This window comes from Amblyomma mixtum, chromosome 2 (genome assembly GCF_055824585.1).
Source record: "Amblyomma mixtum isolate Tamu chromosome 2, ASM5582458v1, whole genome shotgun sequence".
Taxonomy (NCBI): Eukaryota; Metazoa; Arthropoda; class Arachnida; order Ixodida; family Ixodidae; genus Amblyomma; species Amblyomma mixtum.
Genome location: NC_143013.1, coordinates 196,568,614 through 196,579,281, shown reverse-complemented (window position 1 = coordinate 196,579,281; position 10,668 = coordinate 196,568,614). Strand labels below are relative to the sequence as shown.

The window sequence follows — 10,668 nt, the reverse complement described above, 5'->3', positions numbered from 1 at the left end:
TCTGCGGACTACTTCCGTAGCTTTCACAGCGTTGCACATGATGTATGAAACGGAGTATATGTGCTCCGATCGGGCTTTCAATCCATTTGTTTCCCATTTGTTGTTCCTGAAACTGCAGGGATTTGAGTAACGAAACTGCACAGTTCTGAAAAAGGTCACGTTGACGTGGATTTCACTTACGTTTATTATTTTTTGCAATGCTGCCTTCTCGCTTCGTGGGCCATCCCGCTTACGTGGCATCGCTCTTCAAACACAAGAATGCTAGCCGCGTCGGTGCTGCCGCCCTGCAATCTTAAAGCATTACGATCCTAACACGGATGGGCGATGCCCACACTGTGGGGAGACCTGTGATATCTTCCACATGGTGTGGGCATGTACTCAAAATCCCCACCTCCCCCCTTCCCCTACCCATTCCAGAGAGGCATGGGAGACTGCCCTTCTCAACAGCTCCTCGCTTGAGTCCCAAAGGGCTCTGGTGAAACGGGCTAGAGACGGGGCATTGTCATGCGGTGTCCCGGACTAGGGATGCCGACCATGTAGCGGGGCCACTCTGTGGCTCCCAAACTCTATTTCAGTAATTAAAAGTTTTCACCACCACCACCACCCGCTTCGAAAGGTCGAAGAAAAGAAACGCCGTAACCGCGAGTTTTGGTCTGAGTGGTGGGGCCCCTACACTGAGCACCATACTGCACGACAGCGATCAGACGCAAGCTATGGCTCAAGATGGTGTCACTGGAGATCACACAGCAGTCGCTGTCATTACTGATGATTCCTCAGCAGAGAAGTGCCAGAATGAAGATCTGCTTCGACAAAATGAAGAACTGGAATCGCTTTTAGCTAACGAAAAAGAGAAAAACGGTAAACTTCATTCATACCTCAAAGCAACTGAAGAAAGTATTGGTCAGTGGTAGACATGTTATTATGAACTGAAGTCAAGAATGTTGTGCCTTGAGAACATGAAAACACCACAGGACATGCTGTATTATACTGGGCTGCCATCTGTACCTTTTTTAAATAATATTCTAAATTTTGTGATAGAAAGAAACCCAAAGCTTGCCAGAAGTGAGAAACGAAATTTTCGTTCTCTGGCAGAACAAATGTTTATGGTTCTAGTACGACTGCGAACAGGCATGACAACAAAGGAAATTTCGCTGTTTCCATGCCTACCTTTAGTCGCTTTTTCACAGAATGGATACTCGTGCAGGACAAAGATCTGGCTCCTGTAGCAAGCTTTCCATCACTTGCTGAGGTGCAGCAACATATGCCACCTGATTGTTGGCAGTATCCGAACACACGGATTATTCTGGTTACAACTTAAGTGCTCATCCAGAAGCCCTCAGGTTTAAATGCGTAACGATATGCCTTTTCAAACTACAAATTTGCAAACACTATGAAGTGTTTGTTGGGGGCCACACCAGACTGTTACATCAGCTCTTTATCACCCCTGTTTGGTGGAGGTACGAGTGACAGATCTATTGTTGAGGAGAGTGGAGTTCTAGATCCGTTAGAGCCAGGTGATGGGGTAATGGCGGACAAAGGGTTCAAAGTTACTGACCTGCTTCCTCCTCATGTTGACCTCTATATGCTCCCATTTCGCATCCCTGGGAAGCCTCAGATGTGTGCCAATGATGCTCGAGAAACAAAACAAGTGGCAAATGCAACAGTGCACATTGAGAAAGTGATACGAAGAATCAGAGTATCACATACTGGACAAACCATTCCCTACCAACATGCTCGATATAGCAGACCAAATTTTTGCTACCTGTGTGCGGCTGTCAAACTTCCGAGGACCATTGTTGGATACCAAAAGAGATGAAGAACAATCAGACTCTGAGTAGATCACCAGTACAAAACTATAGACTGTTCGCAAGGACATCAGTTTAAATGTTCATTTTGGTGGTTACCTAACGCTTGTGTTCATGTTGACGCTTTTGAAATAGCGCATGAAGGTTGAAACCGCTGATATCACTTCCTTATGTTGGCCCTGCTCAATAAAGTGAGTCATTTGTGTGTGAAGATTTGCTGTCAAGAAGCAGTTTAAATGCACGTTATAAGTAAAATATGATTTTGCACTTTTTGTAGTGTCATGTCTATTGCAAGTGTAATATTTGAAAGTATAGGTGGCGTATAAAATTCAGTACACTCAGACATGTTGCATTTAGCACCGCGCGATGGAGGCAGCAAGAATATTTATTTAAGCGTTATAAGTTTCAGCTTCAGTGGCTCATTCTGCTCATCAACAATGTGAACCTTTCCCTGAACTTTTGAAATTTTACGTAGCCAGCGCCTAATGTGTAAAAACACCCTGGGCTCTGTAAAAATAAAGTAGTCCTTGCAGAAATTCATCCCACACTTGACTATAGAAATAAATCCTCTGAACTGATATGGACCGCTCGAGTTCAGGGTGGCCAGTCCGCGGCACAAAGTCGCACCACGGTTTGCTGGTGACACCAAGTTGTCCCCGCATCTGATAAAAGTATGCATGTGAAGGCTTTGGGTGCATTACCCCCTTAATAACTTCAGCACTGAATGCTTTGTCAGAGTATGCATTGAGCAACTTTTTGTCCAGCTTTTGATGAAGGGCATTTCACCTCGACAAGTCCACCTATCCCTCCATCCATCAAAAGACGGCCTGGTGATGTAGCGATGAAAGAATATTTTTCATGGACATGGAGGCCCGTCTTGCTCACTTTGACATCTTTGTCGTACAGTTGCATTATATGAATGTACTGCAGTACTGCTCCTTCTTCATTCTGCGGTCCATACATACTTGGGTCGTCATGTGGGAGTGCTTTTCTTCGTGGATACAGAATATCCTTAACAACTCTTTCGGGCTTTGTGCAGCAGAGAATTCTTTTGAAATTGTATGCCGTTAGCCGACTAGTCCTTTTAGCGGCCCATAATGATTGTCGTCGTGACCAAAGTTTTCACGCAAATCTCCTCTCGCCCAGCTGTTGTTAGCGGGACAAGCTGCTCAAAGTGGTTCCTTGTTTCTGTCAAATATTTCTAGGAATGCAAATCTTCGGTGCCTGAAATCGCACTCGCTTTGCAGGATGGTGCTGGCTTGCTGGTCGAGTACCTGTATCACACTAAGTGCTGTGCATCTTCAGCAATTTTCTTCACGAAGCCTAGTTGCAGTGGTTGGCGAACGAATAATCAGGTGGCATCCATCGCTTGCGCTTTGTTGGTACTGTTTTGTTGACAACATGCTTTTTGAAGGTTATAATATCAGCCAGTGGCTTTGTCAGCAGACGGTTGGGCCTGCATGTGAAAAAATCACCACTTGTAGAAAACACTACCGTTATGTGCATATGAACTGCTTGGCATTAATCTGCTCAAGGCAGTCCACTTAGTGAAAAAATGTATTTTTCTCCCTTATGATCTTTCTCAGCAACTCCACACACGAGGCTCGATCATTTCAAAGCTGCGTAACCAATAAGTTCAATAAATAAAGTAAAGCTGTTTGAGGCAAAATGCAAATCTGGGGTGAAGATGCTCTTTGAATACAGCCGTAACTTTATGCTGGATACCCATAAGTCAGACTTTATTAAGCAGCACAACAAAATGATGGTCAAGAAAGATGCAAGGAACCAACCAAAGACGGCTGCTTTAGAAGAAACAATAAATATTGATCTCGATGCACTATTAGGTGTGTGTAACTGGATGCCTACGGTTCGCCACTGTGAAGCCCAAAGCGTAACCCCTATGTTTTCTACGTGAGACCCGTGTAGGTTGAAGGCGGGAATACTAGCTCTTTGCCCACACAAAACCGCCGTGGCTCCCTCACGGTGATGTACTGGCAGCCCCTTTTGGGGTTACCCGCACTTCACTATAATAGAGACCGCGTCTTAGTCCGCATAAATCTGCGTTGGGACTTAGGTGGATGCTCAGTCTGTTTAAACCCATGCATTGCCGAGGAGGGTCCCACTCAGGCATGAAGTGTGCAGCCCAAGCGTTTTGTGGTAGCACTGCACCCACGAGGGACCCATGTAGGTTAACTGCAGGCAGCCACCAGCCCTCATTGCCCATGTAGGACCCGCCACCTTGTTCTACGGGATGTTGCATTGTTTGCATTTCTCATTAGTCATGCTTTATGTCTTTCAGGGTATTGCATTTGCTCACTTAGCTTGATCATAATCAGGTGCATTCAGGCTCAAAAGCATCGCAGTTATCTTAGCGCCACCTGGCCATTACACAGGTTTTCAACTTAGCACGTGTGCATGCTGGTGAATCTTTTGGAACCTATAATAATCAACTTTATTTCTCCCAAGGAGAAAAGGGGATGACGGGTATAAGCCACATAACTGTGGCTTGACAAAGCCCTCCCCCCCTCCCCCTCCCCACCCCCGTGCACAGTTCGTCACCAGTGCTAGTAGACATTATGCCGGATTAAAATTCACATTTCATTTCACATATCTAAAATTAACACTTTTCACAACAAAATTCTCCAGATGAAGGCACATGCAGTTAGAAGTACATTACAAACATAGCCATTCTGAAACACATCAGGTTTTAAACATAATACAATTTAAAACACATTCAGATTAAAACACATCCAGTTTAATAAACTTGAGTATTTAAAATTCTGGAAAACGAAACCTTAACGCTATTATAATTCGAAGGCACTTTGTAGCAAAACAAAGCACAAATAAAAAAGGTACCAAGAACACGAAGTGCAAAACAGAAGTATACAAGAAAATCATAAGACGTTGAGAATTCGGAAATATGCATGTATTTCGGATATTAGCATTTCCGGGTAGGTATGGCTGAGCGCAAGGGTATTTAGAAGAATAGCAGCATGATCAGAAATGGACTGGCGACCGTACTCTGTACGACAGCGAAGCACCACCCATGCGTCAGTATGACGTGCATTGTAAATGTAAGCGCGTGGACGAAGGTTTATCAAGTTCAAGGTGTTGTTATTACACGCCGAAATAAATGAGCGATATGTACTTGCTAGATTGTAAGGGTAAATGAATTTCATGGGAAGAAGCTTATAGCGCAAGAAGTAATCAGAAGTGTGTGTATAACAAGGAATATTAGCAACAGCACGCAAGCCGCGTTTCTGACAGATGTTAAGCTTCTCTATGTTTTCTTTCGATGCAGTTGTCCAGAACGAATGGCAGTAGTTAAGTGTCGACAAAAATAGTGCGTTATAACTGCATATAATTGCTAGCACGAAGCGTATAACTGCTGTTGGCAAGAAGTTGCAGTGTCTATTCAGTATCGCGCAAACCTTATTAAGTTTGTTGCAGAGAGCATCAACATGCTTGTTCCATGTAGGAGTTTCCGAGAATGTTAAGCCAATAGCCTTAATTTCATTAACAATGCTTGCCTCTTCACAGTCTAAAAGAATCTTGCCCTTGAGGCTTACCTCTCTGTTCTTAGAACGAAAAAGACTAGCGTGAGTTTTTTTGGTATTCCACCGCAGGTAATTTCTTTGCGACCAATCTCTAACTAATGACAAAGCGCGATTATCTCGCTAGTACATAGTTCTATTAATTCTTCCTGAATTATAAGTAGCCGTTTGGGCATGAATAATGAAGGCTTTCATAAAGCTGGGAAAATTAATTGCTGACTACGTCTGATGCTTCCTTTTCTTCTTCCCTGAAGCCTCTTGGCATTGCAGCAGCGTTGTGTTTGCTTTGTTATGAGTGGAAATTACGCATTTTGGTAGAAGCGGGACAGTGCACATACAGTGCTCGCCGGTGCAACTCTGCTAATTTTACATTGTTTATGCTCGAAGTGTCTTAAAGATCATGCGTATGTGAAGAACTCTACTTTATGCTCACCTACAGGTAAAAACGGGCGGTGTTAGCGGCACCTTCGGGCGAATAATCCCAAGGGCAAACTACTCAGAAAAGGCAGTCAGTTTTACACGGGTGCAGAACTGCGCAAAATCAGGGGAACGTTTCTTCTTTCCAAGATGTGCAATGAACATATTAGTCCAATTTTCAGTGTAGGTCGACAGAGCAAGCCCAACGACCGGAATAATATGCAGGAACTTGTAGATACGGTTCTGTCGGTACAATTCTGCTCACGATAAAAAGGCTAAGCAGTGCATCGCTCTCTGTTTCTATACAGGAGTTGAACGATCCTTGTGGAAACATGGAGAAAGAAAAAATGTTTCAAAGTCCACGTCGCATTACATGCGCGGTAGACATAAATGACGAAAGGTGTATATATAACCTGTGTCATCGGCTTGACGCACCAGTTTGTTGGCCTTTGCATCCGGCTGAACGTGACGAATTTAGAAGAGCATTTTCCACAGGTCACAGAAGTCATGAGTTTTGTTTACGCAAGAGGTGTGCACCAACCTATTTTTCGCATCAGCAGCACAGGATGCAGGCTAAAGCTTTGCCCCCAGGAGATACAGCGGCAGTTGGGTGCAGACTGCACAGTAATGGAGCAATCTTCACGTCGAGTCTACTTACGCATCCGCTGCACCAGCAGTAGAAACAACGTTCAATTTCGAGCAGGGACTCTACCCATGAGCGCAGAAACTGCGCCACTATTTATACGCTGGTGAATAAACAATATTTCAGTGATGAGTACAATGTATGAAGAAAGGTGCGAGAAAAAATAGCGCTGTTAATTGAAAGCATTGTGTGCAAATAATGTTTCTCAACCGCTTTCGCTCAAACAAAAGGTTGCATAGTATTTCGTGCGGCGTCGCACATGATAATCTCGCCTCAAAAAGCTTCCCGTTGAAGAGAGACATATTGAATAAAGGTCTTCCGTCAGTATGAGCGCCCAGTGGCTGCTGTATGCAAAAGCACATCGAGTGCCCAGACTGTCTATAAAATAATCTGTTTCCGAGGTATACACACTTACAGCAAACCCGAATAACACAACTTATAGCGTTCTTGCGGATGCATAAGCTCAAAGAGGAGGTTATCCCTCAAAAGCATTACTCACTTGAACTTAATTTGGAGATTTTCCACATTTTCGACATTTTTTTTATTTCTTTTTGTTTTTGCACACCAGCTTATTGTAACTTCTCTGCCATGGAAGCGTACACTTTCGCATTCCGCCCGACATGTTCCGTCCTAACTTTAATAGGAATAATTAAAAGATCACGCATTTTGACTTTACTTACGTTTCTAGTGTCGATTGTTTTAAATAAAAACTTCTATAATTTTTTCAAAATTACAGACACTAAACAATGCAACTTACGCGTAGTGAAAGATTTGTTTTACCAAGAGTGCCTTCATATTACGGGAAAAGGACCAGAGCTTATTACATTCCATTCTCTTTTAATCAATTACCTATTGAAGTCGCACCTGTGCCTGCATGTAAGGCAATGACTCCAGTTTAGCAATGGGTTCAGAGCCTAATTATTTAAATCTGAGTGCGTGTTCTGACTGTACACTTTGTTCTCAACTAATCAGAGTTCTGTATGTAGGACATAAGGTGAAACAAAAATCTTGGTATTCATAGGCGCCACCTGCAAGTTTGTATGAAATCAACCTTTAAATTATCTATTCTAAAGTTGACTGTTAGTTTTCCTTCTTCTTTTGTATTTTGTTTGTTTTTCTTCAGCAAGTGTCTGATGTGTTGAGAGAATATAGCTATGCGTTAATTTGAAATTTGTAGTATATCTGCTCTCGCGACTTTGCCGTGCTGCCCTGTTCAGCACAAAAGCATCAGTGCTTGTCTGGACAGGTTTATCACTACGTAACTAATTTTTGGCAAATAAACATCAGCAACATCAACATCAACGTCGAAGACCACCTATTGGAACTTCTCAAATACTAATGAAAGTAAAAAGGCTGCCTTTTGGGTCATCGGCGTAGCAAGGCTTAGCTTAGCTACCTGCTGCCAGCTTAGTGAAGCAAGAGTTGTTCACCAACCTATTTCCAGCCATAGCGCCACAGGATGCACGGGAGAGTTGTGCGCTCGATTGATAAGCGTCAGTTGTGTGCAGGCATGAGAGTAAAAAAAACCCGTTCAAGACGACACCACGCGCATTGTGTCGTGCGCTCGCGGTAATGAAACTAAGAGTTGTGTACAAACGCCCACTGGGCGGCTATGATTCTGTGCTGCGGCAACGGACTTAGCACACGGATTCAACGCACGCGTTAGAGAATGCGGGTGAATCTAAGCTCCGAGTGCTAAACATCGCAGACGAAGTATATTAGTGTAGACGGTATATGAATACACTACAAGAAAGGAAACTGCTGCTATTTGTACGAGTTGTGCTCCGAAAACAGCAGCCAACAGAACGAAGAATTGTACGCGGGTAGTTAGCGTGTACTCCTTTCGCCTAGAACGTTGCACAGCAGTTTGCGCCGCTTCTACATAATATCTGCGTGAAAAGCTTTCCCAAAAAGAAAGTATATCTATAATAATTTCCTTTATCGACATGTGCTTCCTTCTAGGAATGAAGAGACCAACCGTTGAATTTCTCCATTGAGTTTTAAACTGCACCCCACAACCTTGAAACTCGGCGCCGTGGGTTTGCCTTAGTTTAATGTCAGGCGCCTTATTCTTCTGGAGATTTCGAATGCGTTAGTATTATATGCTCTATCACGGAAAAAGTAGTTCCAACGTTCGCTGGCGTAGTGTTGCTTACACTTGCCACATGCCACGGCTGAAAGATGGCATGTGGAGAGAAAAACCATTCTGTAAGTGTATAGGAGAAGAGCGGGACGCCATTTGATGGCTGCTACGGAAATATCTTAAAGACTTTCTGCAAAACTGATAATGACTATTAAAATTTGTTAGCAATATATTATTTAGATTATATAGGAAAATCTGACGTGAAGAAGGGAACAATTAGGGAAGCAATTAAAAATATGGAGAACATCAAATTCTTATTAAGAGTATTTTGATTTTTTGGAGAACAAATTACTCGCACGTGTCAGCACTTTGCGAATTATGGTGCCAAAAAAAAAACTTTGAGCCTGCGTGCTGTTTGCTGTAGCTATTTTATTTATATACCCTGAGCGGCGAATCTAGCGGAGAGGAGTCAGTTCACAATAAAAATTGGCCCTTTTATGATATGCAAAATAAAAAAGGCAGTTCATTATTTCATACACTGTTAGCAATGGAATTTTTAAATTGCGTCTCATTACATGTGGAAAAATTATTGCACGGAAGATGTTTCCATTCATTTGATGTCCAAGGTAAAAAAGAAAATGTAGAATGCGTTTCATGTTAAATCGCTCATTGCCAACCATATAGCGGTAATCAACACGGTCAGCAATATTATGTGGATGAAGAATGAACTCTAAACATAGGTTAACAATTAATACACTATAAAATTGTCTGAAGTGAAATGGTTTACGGCCGGACCATAAGAATGGCAGGAAAATATCAGATTCCAAGTATTTCATAGAGCTAGAGCGGTTACATGAAACGATGAAGCTTGCAGAGTTACACGCCTGTCACATGGGCATATACAGTGTCGGGTTAACCACTGATATTCTGATTTAGCGGCATTCGGGCGTTGCGAAACAATGAACTTCACTGACACTCGCTGCAGAAAGTGTTCGGCCCTGTAGGGAGCTCAGCGAACAGACCCCCATTTATCTGTCAGCCGAGTGGGCAGTGTGCTCCCACTGGCAACAAAAGTTCACAATTAAAACGTCCCGTTACATATAACTTATTTTCTTGCGTATGCTTTTCAATGGACTTCAGATGGAAGATATCTACAAGCAAAAATAATTAGGAACATCAATAGAATTGATGAGCTGGAAATGCATTTCGCTTTCACTCCCCAGTCTATTGCAGTTGTAATTTTATTCCAATGGCGATTCCGTTCAAAATCTGAGTGCATTGTTTTTCACTCCCAAATCTAGAGCAACTGTTTTTTTTCAATACCGAAAACGCAACTACGCAAAATGCTTCACATTGTTAGATAGCTGCCCGTCTTCATACCAGTACCAGCGCACTGCGGTTCCACTTAAGCCATGCATCACTCCACTGGCAGACGCTGCTTCAAACACAGCCGCCGGTAGGGCTTGTAATACCCTGATTGCTCTACCCGAGCAATGCCAGAAGGAATAGCTCCCGCAGGCCTCATTTTAGCATACATATTTCTTCGGGAGGCAGTATATTTTCCAGGTAGGCCTGATGTGGTCTGAGTCATTTTCAAAGCCATTTTTTTTATTGGTGAGTCATTCTGCGTCCGGCGTCTTTCTCCTTTCATTTACAAGTGGAGAGGGGGGAAGTTATGAGGGCGAAGGGGAAGGATGATAGGCATGTGGAGAGAGCTAAATTCCCCTGAACGCCAACTAGTAGGTGGAGGCTACACACACAGATGGCGACGCCGCCGGAAAATTTTACCCTTCTTGACATTTCTAATGTTGTCGCATTTCAAAATTCTCGCACCCAGGCAGTTACTCACGTTTTCATTCCTAGCGCGGTGGAGCTGCTTCGTGGTTCCTCTGCATTGCCATAGACTCCAATAGCGACGATGCTAGCAGCTAGCTACACTAAGTCGAGCAACGCTGGAGGACCGAAAGGCACCGGAGAGAGAAATGACCGGGCCCCTTGGTCGCAGTCAAGGCTTTTCATTTTCACTGACACAAGGGAAGATCACCTTCGTGATCTTAGCCATGCAGAGTGGAGCGCGAAACTGTACGCTTCTATGAGAGATAAGTTGCAATAAGCTTTGGTGGCAAAAAAAGCGGATGCAATAAAGAAAATGGTTTAAAATCTCAG

The 10,668-nt window shown here is 43.3% G+C and overlaps 1 pseudogene; it reads left to right on the top strand.

Moving 5' to 3' along the window:
- The first annotated feature begins 827 nt into the window (after window positions 1–827).
- On the top strand, window positions 828–1,838 carry LOC149362059 (uncharacterized; annotated as a pseudogene).
- The last annotated feature ends 8,830 nt before the right edge of the window (window positions 1,839–10,668 follow it).